This window comes from Ptychodera flava, chromosome 13, assembly GCF_041260155.1.
Source record: "Ptychodera flava strain L36383 chromosome 13, AS_Pfla_20210202, whole genome shotgun sequence".
In the NCBI taxonomy this organism is placed as follows: Eukaryota; Metazoa; Hemichordata; class Enteropneusta; family Ptychoderidae; genus Ptychodera; species Ptychodera flava.
Genome location: NC_091940.1, coordinates 32,897,724 through 32,920,177, shown reverse-complemented (window position 1 = coordinate 32,920,177; position 22,454 = coordinate 32,897,724). Strand labels below are relative to the sequence as shown.

The window sequence follows — 22,454 nt, the reverse complement described above, 5'->3', positions numbered from 1 at the left end:
TTTATTCAAAACAAAACTGCGACAAAAATATTAAATGATTGATAAACGCTAAAGCAGACTTTACATGGTGAAACCATACTTCAAATTTTAGGTTGAAATAATTTCAGTGACCATGTTTATGTTGCAACACTGCAAGTAATTCAAAGGTAGATGTTTTTGCCAGATGCGGAGTACATATAGTTAAAAAAAGACAAGTAGATTTCAGGACATGCCTCTTGCAGGCATCCGGTATTTATGATACATTCAAGGCTGTGTTCACAGGCAAGATTTAGACAAACTTATCCCCACTCTATCCGTTTTCGTGACCACTGGACTGCAAAGAAAGAGCTGCATTATGATTGACGTATGAACATTAATGGCTGTACGAAGAGCGCTAGATGAATGAACAGTGCTGAATGCATGAAGAATGCTGGATGTATCGAGAGTGAAGGATGTATGAAGAATGTTGAATGTATGAAGACAGCCAGATGCATGAGGAATCTTTGATGTTTGGAGAATGGTAGATATATGACGAATGTTAAATGTATGGCATATGATCTATATATGAAATGCGCTAGTTGAGGAACACTGCTTGATGTATGAGGGGTGTTTTGTGTATGAAGAGTACTGGATATATGGAGTGTTGTATGTACTTACAGATCTGGATGTATGGAGATTGCTATATGTATTAAAAGTGCTAACTGTATGAACAGTGCTAGACGTATGAAGAGTGCTGAATGTATGAACCGTGCTGAGTAGGAGTCATTGATGTATGAACAGCGGTAGATGTATAAACCGTGCTGAATGTATAAGGAGTGCTGGATATAGGAAGACTGTTAGATATATGAAGTGCTACATGTATGAAGAGAGCTGGATATATGAACAGTGATAAATGTTTGAAAAGTGCTGGTTGGATGTAGAGAGCTAGATGTATGAAGAGTGTTGGATGTAAGATGTATGAGGGTGTATGAGTGCTGAATATAGGATATAGGAAGAGTGGTTGATGTATGAACAGTGCTAGATTAACAGTGCTAGATGTACGAACAGTGCTGTTTGTATGAGGCTAGATATATGAAGAGTGCTAGTTGTATGAAGAGAGCTAGATGTCTTAGGAGTCGTTGATGTATGAAGAATGTTAGATGTAGGGCGGATGAGTTATGTGTAAAGAGAGCTATGCAATAGTATGAGGAGTGCTATATCTATTGGGGTCCTTCATGTATGACGAGTACTAGATGTATGAAGCGTTGGATGTATTCAGAGATCTAACTGCCTGGGGATTGTTACAAGTATGGAAAGTGCCAGAATTATGGAGAGAGTTAGATGCATGGAGAGTGTTAGATATTTGAAGAGTTCAAGACGTATGAACAGTTTAAAATGTACGAAGCCTTCTTTGCTTGGACAATGCTGGATTTATGAAGAGCCCATAGACATTTTGACGTACTTGAAATTGTATTCTGATGTGCTGCGTGGTGACATGTTTTTGTACGTGCTGTATCCTATCGTCTGATAGTCTGCTGACCGCTGACATAATGTGTTGTGTTTGCCGTACTGTACTGTAGTATGTCGTGCTATCGTGTCGTGCTGTAGTGTGAAGCTAGATGCTTTATTTTGTTATACTGTGTTGCCCTGCGCTCTCTTGTTATGTTGTGTTGAGTTGTGCTGTATTGATCTGTGCTGTGCTGTGATGTTGGATTCTGTGTTGTTTTACAATATGTTGCACTGCTCTCTGTTGTGTTGCGCTGTGCAGTGCTATGTTGAGTTGCTTTGTAATGGTTTTCTATGTTGTGCCATAATCCAGTGAATGGAAGTAACTAGACTAAACCTATATATTCTATGACAATGATCAGTATTGGATGATATTAAGAAGATTTTAGTAGAATCAAGTTTCATGCTTTCGGTGATTTATAGAATGTTTTATTGCCTTAACTTATTCAGATTTATGCCATGGATATGTCATGTTATTTCTTGCAGCAAAAATGTCGATTTTAAAAATATTTCAATGGGTCTACGCTTTTAATGGTATTTAAAATCTTGCATGCCTTTGTATACTCAATATTGTACATTTTCCAATAGTTATATGTTGGGTAATGTGTGTGTCTGCGAAGCTTTTAGCCAATCGGTTGGTTGAAACCCACAGTTCTTGTCGAATTTTTCCAGACAGCCAATCAAAGAATAGCCCTTTCAGACTCCCTAAGTTCCCGTACATAATGATAATCTACTAATCTGATATAACTTTCCGAACAGCTGCCCATTGCCAGTTGTATTAAAGTTTGCACTAGAATATTTGATTTTGTATTGTCCGTGAAAACATGAAGACGTGAAGAAGTCTTGTGATATCACCTGCATTGTAAAATACAGTAGACAACATGTATTAATATTTTTCACAATCTCCACAGAAATAAGTTCATATATGTTAAAATCGAAAAGTTCAGGACTTTGACAAGTTATATTGATTTGTTCTCCTATATTGAAAATTGGCCTTATGTTCGTTGGCATAAGTTAGATGATGTCTGTTACAGAACGTAAAGCAAGTGAAGCCACGTGTATATGACATCACACGGGCGAGGATTAAGGGCTTGAAATAGTATCTTACATTATCTCGATTGTGTGTTGTAATATTATTATACCGAATAATATGATAGCGCTCTTCATATGGAAAATGTATCAATTCGACTCTGTCAGGGATACAGTTGCCATCCTTCAAAAAGACTGGTTTTTTGCCAGATTCAGAGTTTGTTATCTTTAAAATGGTTGGCCTAGGTAATTCATGTTACTGAATATTTATGCCGTGTGATGAAACATTTCTTAGAATACGTATTTCGTTGTTTTACTCAATATGAATATGAATAAAATAAGTGTGCATTCATTGCCAAAGTGTTTCAGTCTTGTGGTTTTTTTTGCCACTGGGCTTATCTTCCTTATCAAAAAGTTAGGTTCTCTTAAGGAAACCTCCAAAGGATTTGTGAAGCAACGAGAACCCGAGGATTACGTTGTTTCGAGAGAGGATTACGCTGTTTTGTTAAAATGAAATGGATCTTATTGGGTCTAGTGCTCTTCAATCTTGTTCGCTCTTTTAAGGAATCTGTCAGATTGACGACTCAGATCGATGTGCAATCCGAGTGAAATGTCGACGCAATTTTACATCCTATTCCCAATATGTTGAGAGATCCTCTTCCAACGTGACCCAATTCATTGAACACTTTCGCACTTCAACTTTTAGTCTATGACTACAGAACAGAACCGATTCAAGTCATGTTACGTAATAATAAAATCCGGCGAGACATTTGAATCGAGAGGGATATCAACAAAAACTTCAACTTTCTGCGTTCGGTATTCCTTTGCACCTCACACGGTATCCAACTTCCATTGCATCTTTGGAACGCTTTAATAATTCTACAAGTTCAAAAACCTGAAGAAGTATTCAAACTGTAGCTGTCGTTGCTTGACAAGATATCACGAAGCTTAGGTGGCAAGCTAAGGTGGCTTCAGTGTAAATGACATTTGATACGACCGTGCGTCAATCTATGCTATCGAAATGTTGCTACAAAGAAAAATCGACGAAAGAAAATAATGACTCCTTCACTGTCGTTGAGGGCTCTCGCTGACTGACATGATTTAGTCATGCGGTGGTATCAGAGTTCGACTTGCAGTGGAAGAACTTTGATAAATTGTAAAGTTTTGAATCCTCTTTTAAAACTCTAGCGTGACTCTTCGGACTGTTTGGCTCAACTTAATACCGAAAAAGTATGGTTTTGTCATCAGCCTTTAGCAAACTGAACTGACCAGGGTGTACCTGTACCAGATTCCCAGCCGAATGCCCCCTCCCCATTTTCTTGCCTCAAAGGCCTCCTGTATGTAAATAACCTTACTTGGTACGCATCCACTTTTCTATGCAGTGATCACCAATCAAAAGTGTCGAGTCCCGGCCTCGACCGAGGTATATTGTGCAGCCATGACGACATAGCTCACATATTGCCACTGGGTTACCTGAAAAAGGTTGGTAACCTTGTGGTTTGTCTGGTTGTAAACGATCAATTTGGGTATATCGGTTCTCAAATTTGTTGCAAACAAAACTAAGTCTCGCCGAGGTAGTAAGAACATACATTCGGACTCTCGAATTTTCACAAGTATTTATGGGGCTCATTTTAAAGCTCTTGGTGTTTAAAAAATTCACAGTCTTGGTTTTTCAAAAATAAAATAATTGTATTTTCCCCATAGAGATGGCGGCAATTTTTAATTCAGAATATCAGTAATGTTAGGTTATTTGTTTCTCTAGTACAAAGCTTTGCGCAGTGACCATTGATGTTTATACTGAATTTGGTAAGAGAATGGTTGGAAGTTTCCGTAGGGAAAGTTTGAGCAAAAGTCTGTCTTTCAATTTCGGGGCGCATACTACCTTAAATGACCTCAAGCCCCTCAAATAGACTGGAGAAGATAAGAATCACAATATAGGCCGTCTACATCTCTTCAGGTGCTTCAACACAGATGATAAAACAACGCCTGGTTTGTTTGTTTGTTCGGTTTGTCTCTTTGTATTTGCAATCGATGATGAAACTATTGTTAGATTTTGAACCACGGGAAAACTGGTTGGTCAACCCTGCGCTTTAAGAAATGTTTCATGGTAGCAACATCAAAAGTTAAGACATTTACAAGCTCGTAGCTACTTACAATGCACTGAAATAATTAGTGGTGTTACTGTCGTAATGAACTCTCACTAGACTTTGCAGATTCAATGTATTGTGTGTCTGTTCGTCTGTCATATCTTTGTAGGGGTCTATTCGGCTTTTGTATTTCAAAAACTGAAAGTCACCATCTAGTATTTTTATCTACGACAACCTTGGTGCTACAGTATTTGAGTAACAGAAATGTTTAAAAACTGTGGCATTGATATTTTCTTATAGTGCTATCCTATATTTTGCAATCATTATTCGATATGCTGGATTCTCGTATTTCGCATACCATTTCAAAGTGTACGAATCATTCGGTGGAGGTAGTAATGGACTGACTAGCTTTTGTTTCCCAAGTCGGTTCCTCTATTGGTTTGTGACCTTCGAACTGGAGCACCGCAGACGTTTACAAGATGGATATCTATGCTTCGTAAGATTCGAAATAGCATGGCGCCAAATCAACTATTCTTCCCGATGAATGGCTTGGCGCCAAGATGTTTCAGTCCTTACCTTTCAAATGACTGCGTCTAATTTCGGCGACTTCCTTTGAACATTTACACGTTTTGCGCTTCAATACTTTACTACTAATTCATTTAAGAGAGTTGGTTTTCTGAGAATTTCTGATTTCGCACCAAGTTTCCCAATTTTCTGTTGCGCACCATAACATAACAATGTTTTGACATTTACGCTATAAAAACACAATAATAGGCTAAAACATAACTACAGATTGTCAGATTTGTTTTTCAAAATTATCTTGCGTATTATATTCAATTTTGACAATTTAGTCCCCATTCAATGCTCAGTATTCGTCCTATTACGTGCAAGTCTTCTAGTGCTTTAAATAGCTAACAAACATAAACTTTCTCGACTTTGGTTTTACGAATTTTGCAGTGAGTCTGACAGGGCGCCTGTCCGATTCAAGAGTCTTTGAATATCGCCGCCTCCGAAGTTAACCTGTAAAGGGTATCAAAAAGGTCACCCCTGAACACTGGACCAGCAAGTCGTACATGACCAACCAGTTACCCCGTCCTCCTGAGCTCCCCCATCCTCTATGATCTATGAGACTCATTTAGCCGTCCACTTTCTGAAGAACAAAGGGCCAACACAGAACACTTCTACAAATCGTCACAATCATGAGGGGTCTAGTGCCTTTACAAAGCCATGTAAGACCCCCTAAGAAAACCATTTGTCTTCACCAGGGACATTGGGCCCAATTTTCCTCAGATTGATCACTCTTCAAATTGTCGTGTCAATCCGAGTGCCACCGTGCAAGGAATAGTGCCGAGGTGTCATTGTCGTTTGAACTATTCGGTTAAGTTTACGGACGTGTTTTTTATGCGATTAAATTGATGAGATGCCATACAGGCTGCTCACATGCAGCCAGTCCTCGCTGGTACATGACGTAAACGGCAGTGCCGCAAACATGTCACAAACAGCTAGCACGCATTTGGAGAAAACAAAACCGTTTCGCCTTGGTTTGTTTTTGTTACCCGGCACGTAGATTGAGAAAGGTTAATGATCCGTTTCCTGATATGATGTCAGCACGATCGAGAGCGTTTACAAAATACTTACAATACTGTAACAGCAATCTGCCTATCCTTAAAAGATATAGGGGAGTTGGATTTTTTACACAACTTGCATGCAGTGAGAATGTCTTTAAAATTAATATTTTTTCCAAAGAAGAAGATCATTCACTTACGATTCGCAAGTCAAGGTGTTAGGATTCTCTTTAAGATAGTGCGCGCAGTGAAAGTGTGAGGACACGAGTATTATTACCGGCAAGGTTTGGGGGGGGGGAGAGAAAATATTTCATCGACTTCTTTTTCGCCCCCCCCCCTCCCGACGAAAGCCAAAATTTCTTCCGTTCGCTGGAAAAAATTTGGTGACACCCTCCCGAACAACATAAAAATGTAGAGCCGACCACAGTGACCGGCACCAACGTATTCCATAAGCTCCTACAGTCATGGTGTGTGTATATCTATCTGAATGGGAGAGAGAGAGAGAGAGAGAGAGAGAGAGAGAGAGGAGAGAGAGAGAGAGAGAGAGAGAGAGAGAGAGAGAGCGAGAGCGATATTATATATATATATATATATATATATAAAACGATATATACACATACATATATATATATATATATATATATATATATATATATATAATATGGATATGGATAATATGGATATGGATGTATGTACCAAACATATATATATATATATATATATATATATATATATATATATATATATATATATATTATATATATATATATATAATATATATATATATAACATAAATTCGACTAACAAGAGTATGGTGATTAAAAGATCATATGTGCACAAGAAATTTGATCATTGGAATTACAAGAAATTTAATCGCTGAATTTCACCTATAAGGTCAATTCACTGTATGTGGTTGTCTATGATGCAAACTGTGAACATTTCCCCTATACAAGACTGGCTAAGTTTGTGCATAGAATGTCCAGAGACACACATTACCTGACATTAGCCAATAATTGAAATTCAAAATGGCCGCCATCCCTGTGTTAAGTCTACGAGAAAAAAAAAAGAGACGGTGAAATTTTGTCTTCTCAAAGAGCTTTAAAATGATCTCGCACGAGTGTTGGCTCAGAAAATATTTATAACTTAGACCCTGCGACTTTCATCTTGATGCTGATAGAGAATAATGGCTTAAAATTTCTTTTAAGAACGGTTGGGCGACGTTGATGTCTTTGATGTTTTGAGGCGCATTCTTCCTTAATTTAAACTAACATCCCCAGCTATCCAACCAAATTTACATTATCAGCAGAATGTCTATAGTTTCTCAGTAAAATGCACCATGACGTCAGATCTCCAGTGCACACGTGATAACAGGTCTGACTTCTCCAGAAGTCAAATCAATACTACTTGACGAGAATTCCATGCCTTGACTTAGATATTTGGTAAGTGAAGGGGCGAGAAAATTATAGCTTCCGGAATTGTCAAACAAATCACCGATGTCGGCCAATAAATCGACATTTTCTAGAGATCATGGGCAGTTGACCTTGGCCTATCACAACAAAATAATGAGACGAGGGCGACATGCGTGCAAACTGCGAATATTTGGTCAAAGTACAGTCAAAACCCTGAAGTGTTTCTGCAAGAGGTTACGATGAAAATGAGCCATTTGAGATTTGCGGGTGATTGTCCTCTGCCGCGCTTTAAATATCTGCAGCTCAGTGAACTTCTTTGAACTTCCGCAAGTGACGACGCCCTCTCTGAATGATTGGCCACATTCTCACGGGTGCCAGGGGGAGTTGATCAACACCGCGAAAATGACCCCATTATGAAACCATTACGAAAAAAGCAATAATGAAAACTGATGGTTCCGGAATTGGAACACGTACTCTGGCTTCGTGACCAATCAAAATTTGGAAAACATACGCGGGAAGACTGAATGCAACAATTTCAAAGCTTTACTACTTTTTACTTTTTATTAACTTTTCTTTGTTGGTTAACTGTCTAATAAACCCGACTGATTCGACCGATCAATATGCTCCGTGCAGGCATTGTGTGCGGTACGATGTTTTAAGTAGTGATTGAACAAGGGTGCGGACAGAAATTCAAGTGTCAATGTACGTCACAGTGTTAAGGTAGTATGCGCTTCGAAAGTGAAAGACTTAAACATTTGCTCAAACTTTCCTAAATGAAACTTTTAATCATCCTCTAACTAAATCAACAATAAAAATCGGGGTTCACCGTGCAAAGTTTCGAACTAGTCAAACAAATTACCCAACATTTTGTGATATTTGCAATTCAAAATGGCCGCCATCCCTGTGCTAACTCTGTGGGGAATTGAAATTAAATTTTGAATTTTTGCAAAAACTAAGACCGTGAATGTTTTTCTTTGTCAAACAGCTTTAAAATGGGCCCCAACAAGTGGTACATCAGAAAAGAATTGTATATTTTGAGAGTCTGGATATCTGTCCCCGAGTCGCGTTCTACCTTAAATGGCCACCGGATTACAAACAAAGTGTTTATTGAACGCCCCTAATTAGCTTGTCATCCCGGCCTCGACATGTATAGACTGCATTGTTGTCGCTTGAAAGTTACTAGAATTCACTTGTCAACGATAGCAATACAGCCTATACGTATAGAAGCCGACTTGACATTCCAGTTACTGTGTACCTCAACATGCTGTTGAGATTAGAACAAGAATCCTGTTGACATACAGAACAAATAACGTGAATACAACATCAAAAGGCACGGCTACCGTCCCTTTATGCATAGATAGTAGCCATCTACAGTCTATGCTTTAAGTAGCCGAATAACGTGTTTTCGAAATACACACATGTAAGTAGACTGTGGCCGATACGATGAATTCGAAATATTACAATGTATAGTAAAAGTCAATTAACTAAATTTTCAATGTCACTTCAGCCCGATGCTGGAAAGATTCTTTGATTGTATTTCCCTGATAATTGTTCTTACAGCATAAATATTTCCTTCTTCTTTTCCTTAAATCGTGTTAACATGCAAAGTTTTAGTCTTGTTATGCATTGCTTAGAATATGCAATGTTATTGTTGACAAATGAATTCTGGTCCAGATTAAGCTTCAGTAATTACCAATAACATGGGATGACAAGTTTGTACGCGAGGCATCTGAACATGATTTTTTAGAGAAGAATAAGAAACTGTATTTTTAAAGTTAGAACAAAAAAGGTGGAAAAGATTCAAAATGTTACAGCTTTTAAACTTTAAGATTAAACTGTTCTTGTATGGTTGTGCATGGCCACTCTCTTAGCAAAAACTGCTTTGTTTCCATATCCGTGTGTGGGTTTCAGGAGAAACAAAAATCCATCGGTATCACTATTTAATTACCTTTTCAGTGAACCATGAGGTCGACTGTCGGTGATCCGTGCGAATCACCGTGAACTCTCGCCACGATGATCGCTGTAACGTCGTCTCGATCTGCGTCAGTGACGCTGGAATCGGCGTATTTTTTTTGGGCGGCAATCGATCATAGATTGCCAGCGGTGTGGGGGCGTGCACCGCTTTTCTGCGCAGAGGCGGTATGGTTGCACGCATTTCGCCAACAACATGGTTCATTGACTCACGTCAGTGACTCGGGTAGATATTCTTCTACGAAAACGTAACAGCACCGTACTTGTTTGACTATTGTCTTGTCTGGTCGAGTCATTCAAGAATGCAAACTCATAGATCTTGTAAGTGGCATTATTTATAGATGCATTTGTCACCTATCATAGTCTATTAGAATAACATCTCAATAAACATTGCCATATAAATTTAGTATTGTTTCTACTGATCCGAACTAGCGACAGGTATGTACGGTAACCACACGCCAACCGAAGAAGTCGGCGTTCATAGTAGCTCTATTTCATCCCTTGAGGACAGGGAGATCCACAATATCTCTCTCTCTCTCTCTCTCTCTCTCTCTCTCTCTCTCTCTCTCTCTCTCTCTCTCTCTCGGAAGTTGACTTGATTTCAAGTATTTGGCTAAGTTCTGCGTTGGCCCGTAAAATATGTCATATGCTAGAATTTTGATGTTAATAATTCACTGGGCTATGCTGAGCCTATCTGTAAATTTGTTAATTGATTGAATACAATACTCATGGCTGTTGTCATAAGTTATTTATAATTTTCCTCTCAACTGAGTTGCTACGAGGCAAACGCAAGCTCACTCGTCTGCGGGAAGGATGAAGACAAAGAAATGGTTGTGTGGCGTGGCTGAGTGGATATGTGACTGTGATCCGGGTATAACAATATCTGTGCTGTCAACTCTTATACGCACTACCACCCCAGGTATTAACGTCAACAAGAAAGACGTTTGTTAAGAAGATCGGCGGAGGAAATCTAATTCATTTGTCGTGAATTGGTTGCCCCTGCCTGCAGGAATATGCTCGATGATGTCGTGTCGGTTGTACACCGATTATGCTTGCTTTACTCTGTACATTTGAACATTGTGACACGTGCTCCACATACTTAACATATCGCTCAGTCGATTCCCAGACTGCCAGTCATTCGTTTCACAACATGGCGTCAGCATGTACGCTTCACGCTCCGCTCTGGATACTCCTAGTGATGCGAGTTTTCGTCCACGCGTCTGGGATATTGAACTTGGCTTTCCTGTGCCACAACATAGACGGCCTCCCCGGCAGAGTATCGAGTCTCGGGTCCGCATTTTCTTTGGCGGTAGAACGCATTAACAGAAAGGAGAGCTTACTGCAAGATGTAGCTTTAAACTACACATGGCAGGATACCAGGTGTAACATAGGAGTTGCATTGGACAGGATGGTGGACTCGGTCACAAACGGTAACTTCTCAGTGATTTTCGGAACCGCCTGCAGCGAGGTTACCAGCACGGCTGCCCAGTTGGCGGGCGTTTGGAATATTCCCATGTTGGGGTTTATGACTCTCTCGCTAGACATGAGCAATAAAGACAAATACCCTACCTATGGTCGCAGTATATGCCCCGTGACGAAAATCGCCCGGGCTATACTTGACATCTGCCAGCACTTCGACTGGCACCACGTCGGCCTGATTGGCAGCGACAGCGACGTTCCCTGGTCGCCGGTGGATCGGGCAATTTTGCACGTTTTAGGCGGGGCCAACCTGAGCGTGACCGAGAGCGTGCTGTTCGACACCGAACGGACGGAACTTTACGATGAAAACATGAAAAGTATATCGTCAAGAGCCCGAAGTAAGTATTGAGAGCGAAATAAAATCCATTATTGGACTCTGTAACTTTACCAAATATTTACCTTATCGGCCGAAAGGAAAGTAAGGCATAGTAGACGATTTCTAATTCCCTACTTTTCGACAAAAATATTTGTAAAACTTCGCGAGGGGCAAATTAAAGTGCGAATATTTTTTTCTCGTACAAGTGAAATCGATAAGCATTGGCTACTTGTTTACCGTAACATTTGTGTACCTGTAGCTGAAAACTATTTGTTGAAAATACAGAATATCGACGCTGAAGGTCGTTTTGGTGTTGTTATGAAAGTTTATATCCCCCTTCTGTTGACAGATGACGCCGATGTCAAAAGGTTAATCTCGTTTCAAATCCGGTTTCTTGAAAAAAAAGGTGCACATTGGCATCCCAGGTGATCAGTCTGCAGTATAACGCCGTGTGGTGGCTAAACGTTGTTTATTTTGCAAAACGCTCGTTCGCGTGCCGCGGCGTCCAGTCATAGTTTTAAGATAGTATGCGCCTTGACAGTGAAAGAATTAAACTTTTGTCAAACTTTCCTTAAGAAATCTTTCAACCATTCTCTTTCAAAATCAAGAATAAATATCAGGGGTCACGGAGCAAATTTTGGTACTGCAGAAACAAATAACCAAAGATTTACCGATATTCAAAATTCAAAATGGCCGCCACCCCTTTATTAACTCTATGGAGAAAAATATAATTTTCGAATTTCGAAAAACTAAACGGTATTAAAGTTTACTTATACCTAGAGCTTTAAAATGAACTCACACAAGTGGTAGATGAAAAAGAATGGTACAAGTTTGTAAGTCCGAATATCTGTCCTTGAGGCGCATTCTACCTTAAGGTTGCTTTGTCTTGAATAAATGATGTTTAATGAGTGTTTAATGAGAAAGCATCCATCCTTGTATAGGCTTTAAGAACATCTTCGGTTCAAGTGACAGTGGGTCTTCACTGAATCGTGTCGCATGCCCATGTACAAAATCGATGGTTGCTGAATCCAATCGATGCGAATCGAACCGATGAATGCCCAATTTACCAGCGGAGCGGAGCACGTAAATTTGGCAAACGTTACGTAGGATTTCAGTTTTTCAAAAAAGCGCGATTCGTTTTAATCACGATGTCTGAATGATGTTCAAACAATAACTGGTAACGATTGACAAAACATGTTGTTTAAATCAATTATTTTCAATTCACGAAGGTGAAGGGTTGGAGAAACAGCTGTACCCCTTCAATCTCAGACTTGGATGTACAACAAAACTGAGCAAGTCCCCTGTTCTGTGCTTGCACATCTTGTTCTGGTGCCATACTCGGTGCCGTACCCATAATGCAGTAAGAATTGATTTACACAAATACTCTGGGACTGACGTTCGTTTGAATTCTCTTTCAGATCATTACGCATCGCCGCAGTAAACGATGCTCACATATTCAGCCGCAAAAAAATTAGTCTGTGTAGCCAAACGCTGCAAACAACATTGGTAAATAAACCATGGTTGGCACTTTACGAGCAGTACAGCTTTAATAACACAATATAACCATGGCGCTCTGTAGTATTATACATCAGGCGTATACTGCGTGTTGCCTGTATTAATATTTTTATCTCTTCTGACGCCGTGCTCATTTTCTCTCTCACAATAAAATGTATTTCACACAAAAGGCTGTTACTCCCATGATATTTTAGGGCAAGATTTATTTGCCCGACTTTAATTTTCAGTGCTGAATGAAGCTAAGTAGCTAAAGTATTCACGATATTGTCGGTTACAACATACTTTACAACATAATTTTCATTAATTTGTCAGCCCAAGATTAAAGTATTGGTTTGATTCACCTTTTAGCATGACAAGCAGTCGTAAAAACGTAGGGCGAGAAAGAAGTGTAATTTTGTGTTTTGCGAATCACACGATTTCCTGGCTTCTCCCCCCCCCACCCCCCCCACCCCCCGTTTTCAGAATTTTAAAACAATGTAACTCCTCTCTTGCTGGGTCAAACTCTGTGCATTTTTTCATTATCTTCTTTTAATAATTTATAACAAAATGACAATTTTGTTTGTCAGTAAAATTCTTCCACTTTGAGTAAAATTCATTTCAAATTTGCTTATCATGTTTAACCACTTTATTTGTATATCAGTTTTTCATTCCTGGCATGTAAGAAAGAAAATAAATAACGCAAAAGAAAATCATCGTTATTGCTTCGTATAGTCTAGTTTTAAATGTGATGTTAAATTTCATGAAGACATACCACAAATATGTACCGCCTTCTTCCTTCGAGTAAACTATTGCATACATACATACATACATACATACATACATACATACACATACATACATACATACATACATACATACATACATACATACATACATACATACATACATACATACACGCGCGCGCTTCTCACCCACTCAATCAACAATAACCATAGGCATCGCTGATCACTTCGTGAAACCTTAGATGACACCAGATGGTAAACGTAACTCTGTCCATTAGACGAGTACTATGCAGAGAGCAAACTCGGATCCTGTTTTATCCGTGCCATGGTTTTACTATGCTTGTAAACGGAAATATCCAATTTTTCTGACTCAACCTGACGCCGCTTGACTAAACTGAACGCTTTTATTATCAACCACGTGACTTGACAATGAAGAAATAGTGGGGATTGGAAATTCCGCCTCACTATTACCGTCCCATACCCGTTTTGCCGCTGTTTGTCGTCAACGTTGTTAGCAGAGGCGACGTTTCAATTTATTTGAGTTTCCCTCTCTGAAAATCTTCAAGCATTGTGCGGGTTTTTCACATTGGTTTTGCCGCTTTGTAATGAAGAGAAGTACCCTGACGGATTCTTGTACTCGAACATTCAGCACTCGAGACATACTCAAGACTCAAGTATCGAAATTACCCCTTTGCACCATTTAAAGTACGGAGACGACCACTTGACGGTCAAAAGTATCGAAAACTTGACGCTCAACGTTTTGATAAAATCCCTTTTCTCGAATCCGTGGATACACCTCGGCTTTAATTCAAATCGAGGCGAAGCTATACTTGGCAATGAACTCAGACATCTTCACATTGTCCGCTGAAATATCTTTTGGCAATCCAACGCCGCTGAATCATTTGCATGACGTCATAAGAATGGTAGCACCGAAACCATCGAATAAAGATGATCATGACAACATGATACAGTACTGGAGGAATAACGATAAAACGATGGTACAATTTAGCTATTGACCTACCAAAGTCAAGCAAATGCCAGCTTTTACGAAGTAAATCCGACAGCGAGACAGGAATAATCCCAGCCGAGAGAACGTCCAGTATTTTGATGCTCAGAGGCCGAGACTACAATCCTGGTCACCGTGACATAATGCATTCACCGCAGGGTAAATCAATGAAAGCAATTCATTAAACGGTTTAAAAACTACACATACGATATACGTTAGAATCTCTAAGGTTGAGAATCGAGCCCCTCAGGTTAAGTTTGTTTGTGAGTGCGACAACAGAAGGTAGACAGCAATATTTGCCAGCACTGTGATGCTTGGATTTCAACATTTACATTTGATATGTACAATAATGAAAGGGAAAAAACAACGTTTAAGGGACATTTGCTATGACAGCATGTTCTTTATGAGACACGAGACTGAGAGAAACCACGGAACCTTGAATAATTTTTGACCCGACAAGAACGTAAGTAAAATTTCACGCTTCAGGAATGACATTTCATCTAAAAGCTATACAGAGTAGTGCCTGTCATGCGACACAATGTCGAAAACAAGCTAACCATTTTAGCACACATTTGAGGTTCAAAATTCACGACTGTATTAAAGTGCTCCACTCCTCTTCTCTCAAGTCCAACGTGTAATAACAAAGAATTCGAAAGTTCATTGGTATGAACTCTATCCTGACATGCCTGATACTGGGTCAACCGACGCAAACGACCCACTCACAGAGGGCACTGCACCTTCAGACGTGTGTACATTATGCAACGTCACTCGACTCCCGTTGAGGCGAACTTGCCCGACCCCGATACAATGTACGAACGGTTTTGTTGACGCAAAATGAAATGCAATATTTTGTTTACGAGGCAATGAAATGCCCTGGGGACGAAATGCAAGCAAATCGCGGTGCTTTATTGTAGGGTTGCACTTTTGGCGTCATAATCGATGCAGTGACATTCTAGCATTCACCACGAGTGTTGAAAGTACAGCGGATTTCGGATAAAGCTCGGGGTATAATGATTTACTATATAGCTCAGCACATTACGACACAGTCAGGGTCATTGAATTGCGTAATCTGTCTGGCTCGAAAGCCGGTCAGTTGATTGCAAAAATGTGGTTTCATGTAAACGATAGCTGAAAGTCAGGTAGGAAGGTATGACGTTGAAGTGTATTCAAGTGTCAGTGCTATATTTATTCATTCTGTAATGTGCCGTCAACTGACAAGCTTTCAGCATGGACAGACATATCCGACGCGGGTTTGCAAATTATTAATAAATGAGTTGGTGATCTTGATATACATCGTGATACCCGTACCAGCTTATCATTTAGTTTGCACATACAACGTTCTTGTCTCGCGCCATCAGTTGTGGAGCTTGTCTGAAATCTACTGTTAATAGGTCAATGTCTAGGATAAGCAATCGCAGCAAAGCAAAAACAAGCCAAGTACTCACTGGGTGGTAAATTTTATCAAAGAGATGCCACAGGGCACAAAGCCATAAAGTTAAGACCCTTTAATAGAAAAGTGACCTGCGTTTTAAAAGTCCATTTCCGACGAGCTTTACTTTTTAAGCCAGAACCTTTTCTCTCGCAGAAAATGCTACACGTATAAATATGATCAATAATTCAAAGGAAAGTATGCCCATTAATAAACCGAGTATCCCAAGTTATCGCAACACTTTGCTTTCCATCATTTGTACATGCATATGACGTATGTTTTTCACGTGTTATACAAACTAAATGAATCGAAAACTGTGATCGGGTTAGGGACGGACAGTTGGATCTTGGGAAGGGGTGGTCAAATTCACTTTCAGATTGTGATTTTTTTTACAATTGTAAATTTTTGAAATTTTTTTAAGTGAGTCGTGATGTGCTATTTTTTTTTTAAGTAAACGTCAGATTTATAATTTTTTTGCGTTCTGATTTTATTTTTTCCCTAACCCTTTGCTTTGATTTTTTCTGTTTCTTACCACCCCTCCCAAGATGGTCCATCCCTTATACAAATGTTTAAGTAAAAGCTAATTGCTTTGTCAAAAGCTATGATAGCTTTTCATGAAAACGTTAAACAAATGAGAATACTAGTTGGCAAAATATGCGCTTTCTAAGCAACACGCTTCAGAGTCAGGCAAACAGGGTATGTTGACAAAGAACCAAAAGTTATCTATTTATTTATTTATTTATTTTATCAATTTATTTATTTATACATTTATTTATACATTTACTAGTTTGTAAATTCATTATATCTGTATTTGTTCCCTTCTTTATTAAACTGAGATTAAAAGTAAACAGCATCGTTACACATGAATTCAACAGAGAACCAAACTATTTTGCGTCTTACAGATTTAAAGAGAGAAGGTTTAGCTGAGAACAACTATACATATTTTTTTTGTTTCGGCCGAGGAATATGGTCAAAAAATGAAAATATTAACTCAGAATATATCGCGGATTTTTCTAATTGTTGACGAAAGTGTCCAACAATGAGCAATTACACTCACATGGTGAAGTCGCACAACGTGTGAACTTTCGTTTACTGACTTGCCGCGATGTCTACATCCATTATGTAACTCGTGCTTTAACTAAGAACATGTCTAAGATATAAGACTGAAAAAATATGACCGGCATTTTAAGATGTATTTCTTATTTTCGGACCAGATATCGCCATAGCACGCTATCATATCGACGTACTGTCAATCATGGAGGTAATAGAAAGACTCCCTTTCACATTATATTTCAGTGCGTGCAAAGCCTGAAATCACCAAGCTTGTCTATATTTATTACAGTTCAGTTCAGTTCAGGTGCACACATATGTGCACGTTTATTGCTTTTCAAGGCCTCCAGCCCATAAGCAAGGGGGTACAACAAAGAAATACAGGTGAGAAGTACACATACAGTGTTAAGTCATACAGTACAGTAAATACACTAGTTTCTCGTGAAAAAAGGAAAAATGACTGCCCTTTTCAAGACGCCTAATTGCAGTGTTCTGTCAACCATTCAAAATGTTCGTTAAATGTGCGACTCACGACCGACATGCTTATACACCATTGTGTGGTCTGCATATCCAAAAAATAATAACGTCTTTCAGGCATAAGTCTTCCCTTTCTGAAGTCATGAATAATCTACATAGACTTCACTCAAAGGCTACCTGCTCCTGCCGACCCATAGGGGTCAAAGGAAGAATGCGCCTCGAGGACAGATATTCGAACTCTAAAAGTTTCAATGACTGTACTTTTTGGCCAGGGCTTATTTGTCTGAGCCAATTGAACAGTTGTTGATGTTTGTGAAAATCCAAAATTCAATTTTCCCCATAGAGTCAATACAGGAATATGGCGGCCATTTTGAATTTCAAATTTCGGTATATATTGGGTAATTTGTTTCTCTAGTACCAAATTTTGACTTGTGTCCCCTGACAGTTATTATTGATCTTGAAAGGGAACGGTCCAAAGTTTCTTTCCGGAAAGTTTGAGCAAATGTTGAAATAATTCAATTTTGAGGCACGTACTACTTTAATGCGTTTTCATCATTTCTTTCAAACCATGTCCAAAAATGATGTCCATACACTGGATAGATTTCCGGGGATGCTGATTAAGGAAATTTCCATCCTTCAAAAACATGCTATATACTCCATACGAACCAATTTCAGTTAAATTTGGCCATTTAGAGTCAACATCTAAACCAGATAAACATATATCGATCAACACACGGACACAGGTAGACACCCACGCGTAACACATAGACACACACAGGGCCATAATTCGAGCTTCGTTTCATTAGGGAGAGCTGAACAGCGAGTAATTTGCTCTGTAGACGATCGAATGAACATAGTTTACCCTCCAGGCTGCAGGCTAATTCGCTGAAAAATAAAACCGCGGCTCATCGAGATATAATGATTTGTTTTCCTGTGCTATCAGCTTAAGAGGATATATTTCTTGCGCTCACCAACAACAATTTCCATTTAAAGTGCTAAAGCGACTGGAGGGAAAACATTTTGCGCTCACTTTCATAAATATAGAAAATGTCGAACTCATTTAATTCTATTCCAGTCTATAAATTATGCAGTCACGTCAGGAGATCACAAGTATACCGAATGACAAATCAGCTATCATTTGACAGTGCATAAACATTTGAAGTATCTTCTCAGTTACCCTTTCCACTTATTTTTACCTATTTTCCAATTCTTCGATATTTTCACTTCGTATTTCTGAATAGTGGTAGGTCTACACTCAACCGAAGCCTTAAACACAATTCAACATTAATTCAGGCAGCCTTGAATAAATGTTCCTCGGAATCACCTACTCTATTTTTTTGTAATTTCCGAGTATTATTTTTTCCGGATGATGACTCGAAATCAACCCTAAATACTTCTGCGTTGCAATGTTCTTGAGTATTCGATCAGCAATGGTGCTCTTGTTTCTTATTACTTGGTGAAGACATGTATTGGCTACATTGCTTAGTTGCTTCTATATCATAAACGCACTTGCACTGACAGAAGATTTTACTTAGTATTTGCTTGCATCCGATGCTGTGTACTTGCTGTGACTGTCCATCTCACAAAATCATTGAGCGTATTCACTGATCCGCAGCATAAAAACAAAAACACTCACCACCTTTTGTTGCTTTGCTAAGAAAATTGATATTGAATTCTCTGACATTGTCCCGGGGGACAATGTTTAACAATAATAATATAGTTTAATAATAAGACACCCACCCAAGGGTAGCCGGATTTCTCCACAAAGCGGGAAGGGCGGTTGAACTGATTATTCTAAAGTTGAGTCGAGTGTGGGTCCTATATTATTTTAGCAGAGGCCTGTTGGACAGGAACACTTCGGGCGCGCCAAAAAAAACTTCAGATTTCAGAAAAAATGCAAAAATCACGATCGCCTGAACATTTGTAATCATGACGAGAAGATTGTAAGGTTTCAATCGGTGAATCACGAGATTTTTAAATCCGACGTATATCTTCCCAAGGATGAATATTACGTGGCGCAGAGGTTTTTCGGTGTTAACAATAGCTGCACAAAGGGGGCATTTACCCTTTGTAAGCGATATATTTTCTGTCGTAGGTCTGTGGATACCCTCCAGCAAAGCTCTACTGAAATTAGTGACTGCCGTTGTAATATAGTTACTTTATTCTACGTATTTTCATTGTATGGTTTGTCTTCTTGAGTTTCGAAATAAACCATCAACTAAACCATATGGGCGTAATTTTCCCGTAAAAGCACTTCGCTGTTTTTTCTCCATCAACAACGTATGTTACGACACAGCCTGTATGAAAAAGTCACTAAAGATTGAACAATATAGATTTTAATAGTATTTATCAACGAAAGGGAGAGCTTGCAATCGAAAACCAATCTTTGAAGCTTTATCCATAACCACAATCGCTCCATCATGGACTGAGCTCATAAAGGACAGATGGCGTTGATAGCTTTGATAAAAAAATGGCGCCAAGACCCAAAAATAGAGACTCTTTCAATCGTTATTTCTGGCACAGTTTCTCCAAGAAAACTTTGAACATTTCTCTGAAACGCTAAATGTCTAGATGAATTTATCTTAATTCATGCCGTCCTCGTTCTTCATTAACTGCTGTTTTTCCTGTATTGTGATCTCTCTTCTCAGTTATCGTCATGGCGGCAGATAAGAACGTATCCAGGGGATTACTGTTAACGGCTTACGACCAAGGCTTAACCCGGGGTGATTACGTCTTCTTCCTGGTGGATCTTTATCCAGAAGAGGACTTTGCTGTAAGTTCTGGTCTTTTTTCCCTTCAAACAAATTCCCCAGTAATGAGCTTGTTAGTTATCGTTCCCCAGCAGCGATAACGCAAAGCCGAATCCCTGCAGATACAATGGTCGCTTGCAGATATTTATTTTAGATGGCCTAGATGAGTTCACACGAGATTTGGTCGACATGATCAGCAATTATCTCGATAGAACTAGAGTGAAAATGCCAAAACAAACAGAGTTTCAAATCAGCTTTCGTCCCAACCGACAAACAACAATGCATTCCTTTAATTGATTGGTCATTTCCGATCAGTGTATTCCTGCGCAAACTCCCCAATTAAAAATATTAACATTTTAACACCTCCGGTTATTAATGTCGTCTCTTAAAACCTCCCATAAAAAATAGGACATTTCTAACGCATGGTATTAATTTGTTCGTTCGTTCGTTCACCGTGTAGCTGCATTATCTGTGGAGAAAATCCGCTAATGCTTCAGTCACGTAAAATGTTCAGGAGATACACGGGAACCTTCCGAGCCGCGTTTCCGGGGGCAAGGCTACACGGAAAGATTGTCAGAACACTCTATCAAATACAACTGTTTTCACAGACAGCGTTTACTTGGTTTAGCTCTCTTGATTGAAAAGCATGGCTGTTAGGACTAAACAAGCGTTTGATTCAAACGAGTTTTCTGCTAGAAAGGTATCTCTATATTTGTATTTACTTGAAAGAGTTTAAGTTCGCAATAACCAATTATCAGTCACTTCGCACGTGCCATTGAGGTGTGCGATTTTTCGTGTTTCAGTGGAATAATTTTCAACTTGATTCATAGGCAAACGATCATATGTAAATAGGAAACCAACGCAATTGCACTTTGCGATCGATCCGGTTGTTTTGAACATAGCAGCACGAACCTTGACATTGAAGGAGAATGTGTATAGTATTGGTATTCGGAATCTTGTGTATGGCCACTTAGGAATGACACATTGTCCAGTGCGTGAATGTTTTACACAGTTCTTGAACATTCAATATGTCTCGTCGTGGACTGTTTGAGTTAAAGCCAATTAGCTGTATCGATTAGCATTTTCTGTCGATAACATGTTTGAAATCACATGTAAGCGATATGAAAACGCTCACCGAAGTGTGACCACAGTACGTTTTCTAAACATTGACGATGAACTTGGATTTAACTACTGAGCACTAAATTTCCGAGTCAGAACTCAAATATGGCCGCCGCATATATACGCGTACGCGACTGAATTTAATAGATCCGATCCATCCCCAAGGATTAAAATAGTGACATTTTCAAAGAAATATAGCTTAATAAGTTAATTAAAATCTAAGACATCTCTTTGACGATTGGATGTTATATTTGGTAAGTAAAAGGAAAACAACTACAGCTAACGAGGCTTGAAGGTAGTATGCGCCTCGAAAGTGAAAGACTAAAGCAGGGGTCACAGTGAAAAGTTCGGCACTAGTGAAACAAATTACCTAACATTAACTGATATTTGAAATTGAAAATGGCTGCCATCCTTGTGTTAACTCTATGCAGAGAAATAAAATTTTCGAAATTAAGATGGCGAAAATTTTTCTTACTCAAAGAGCTCTGAAATGAACTCCTATAAGTGGTAGATCAGAGAAGAATTTTAACAATTTAAGAGCTCGAATACCTGTCTCCGAGGCGCATTCTACCTTAATTGATGTAAGCCTAAAATGTACGGTCCATTTGAAATTTATCACAATATTCACTGGTCGGTAAGGTTTGTCATCACCGCAGCTTCAGCTGGTGAGTAATGGCTAAATATGCCGAGGAGCTAAACTATTTAATTGGAAAGGTTTAACGAAGTGCTCCTTGTACCCTTGGGCAAGCTTTCGGCCGAAGATAAAGCGCAGTTTCTGTCTCAGTGGATTCGTTCACCTTATCACACGTCTGTCAACGGTACTGACGTGTATGGATATTCACTGGATATGACAGTGAACTGCTGGAGTGACAAGAGCTTCCAGGCACCAACTGAATACAGCATTCGGCATGAAAAGGACCTCCATCCGGAAAATTATCGCAAAAACACACACTGTCCGGGAGGGCTTGCAGGTTTCGAAACTGAGCGTGTGCCTTTGTTTATTTGTTAATAGACTTGACACGTCGTGAATTTACCCAGAAGCTGTGCAGGGCAATAAACTCATTTC

General features: G+C 39.2%; 1 protein-coding gene across 1 annotated transcript in view; it reads left to right on the top strand.

Moving 5' to 3' along the window:
* The window catches only part of LOC139148211 (atrial natriuretic peptide receptor 1-like), a 282,135-nt gene that overhangs the window by 196,845 nt on the left and 62,836 nt on the right, over positions 1-22,454 (top strand). The gene's annotated exons all lie outside the window — the stretch shown is intronic.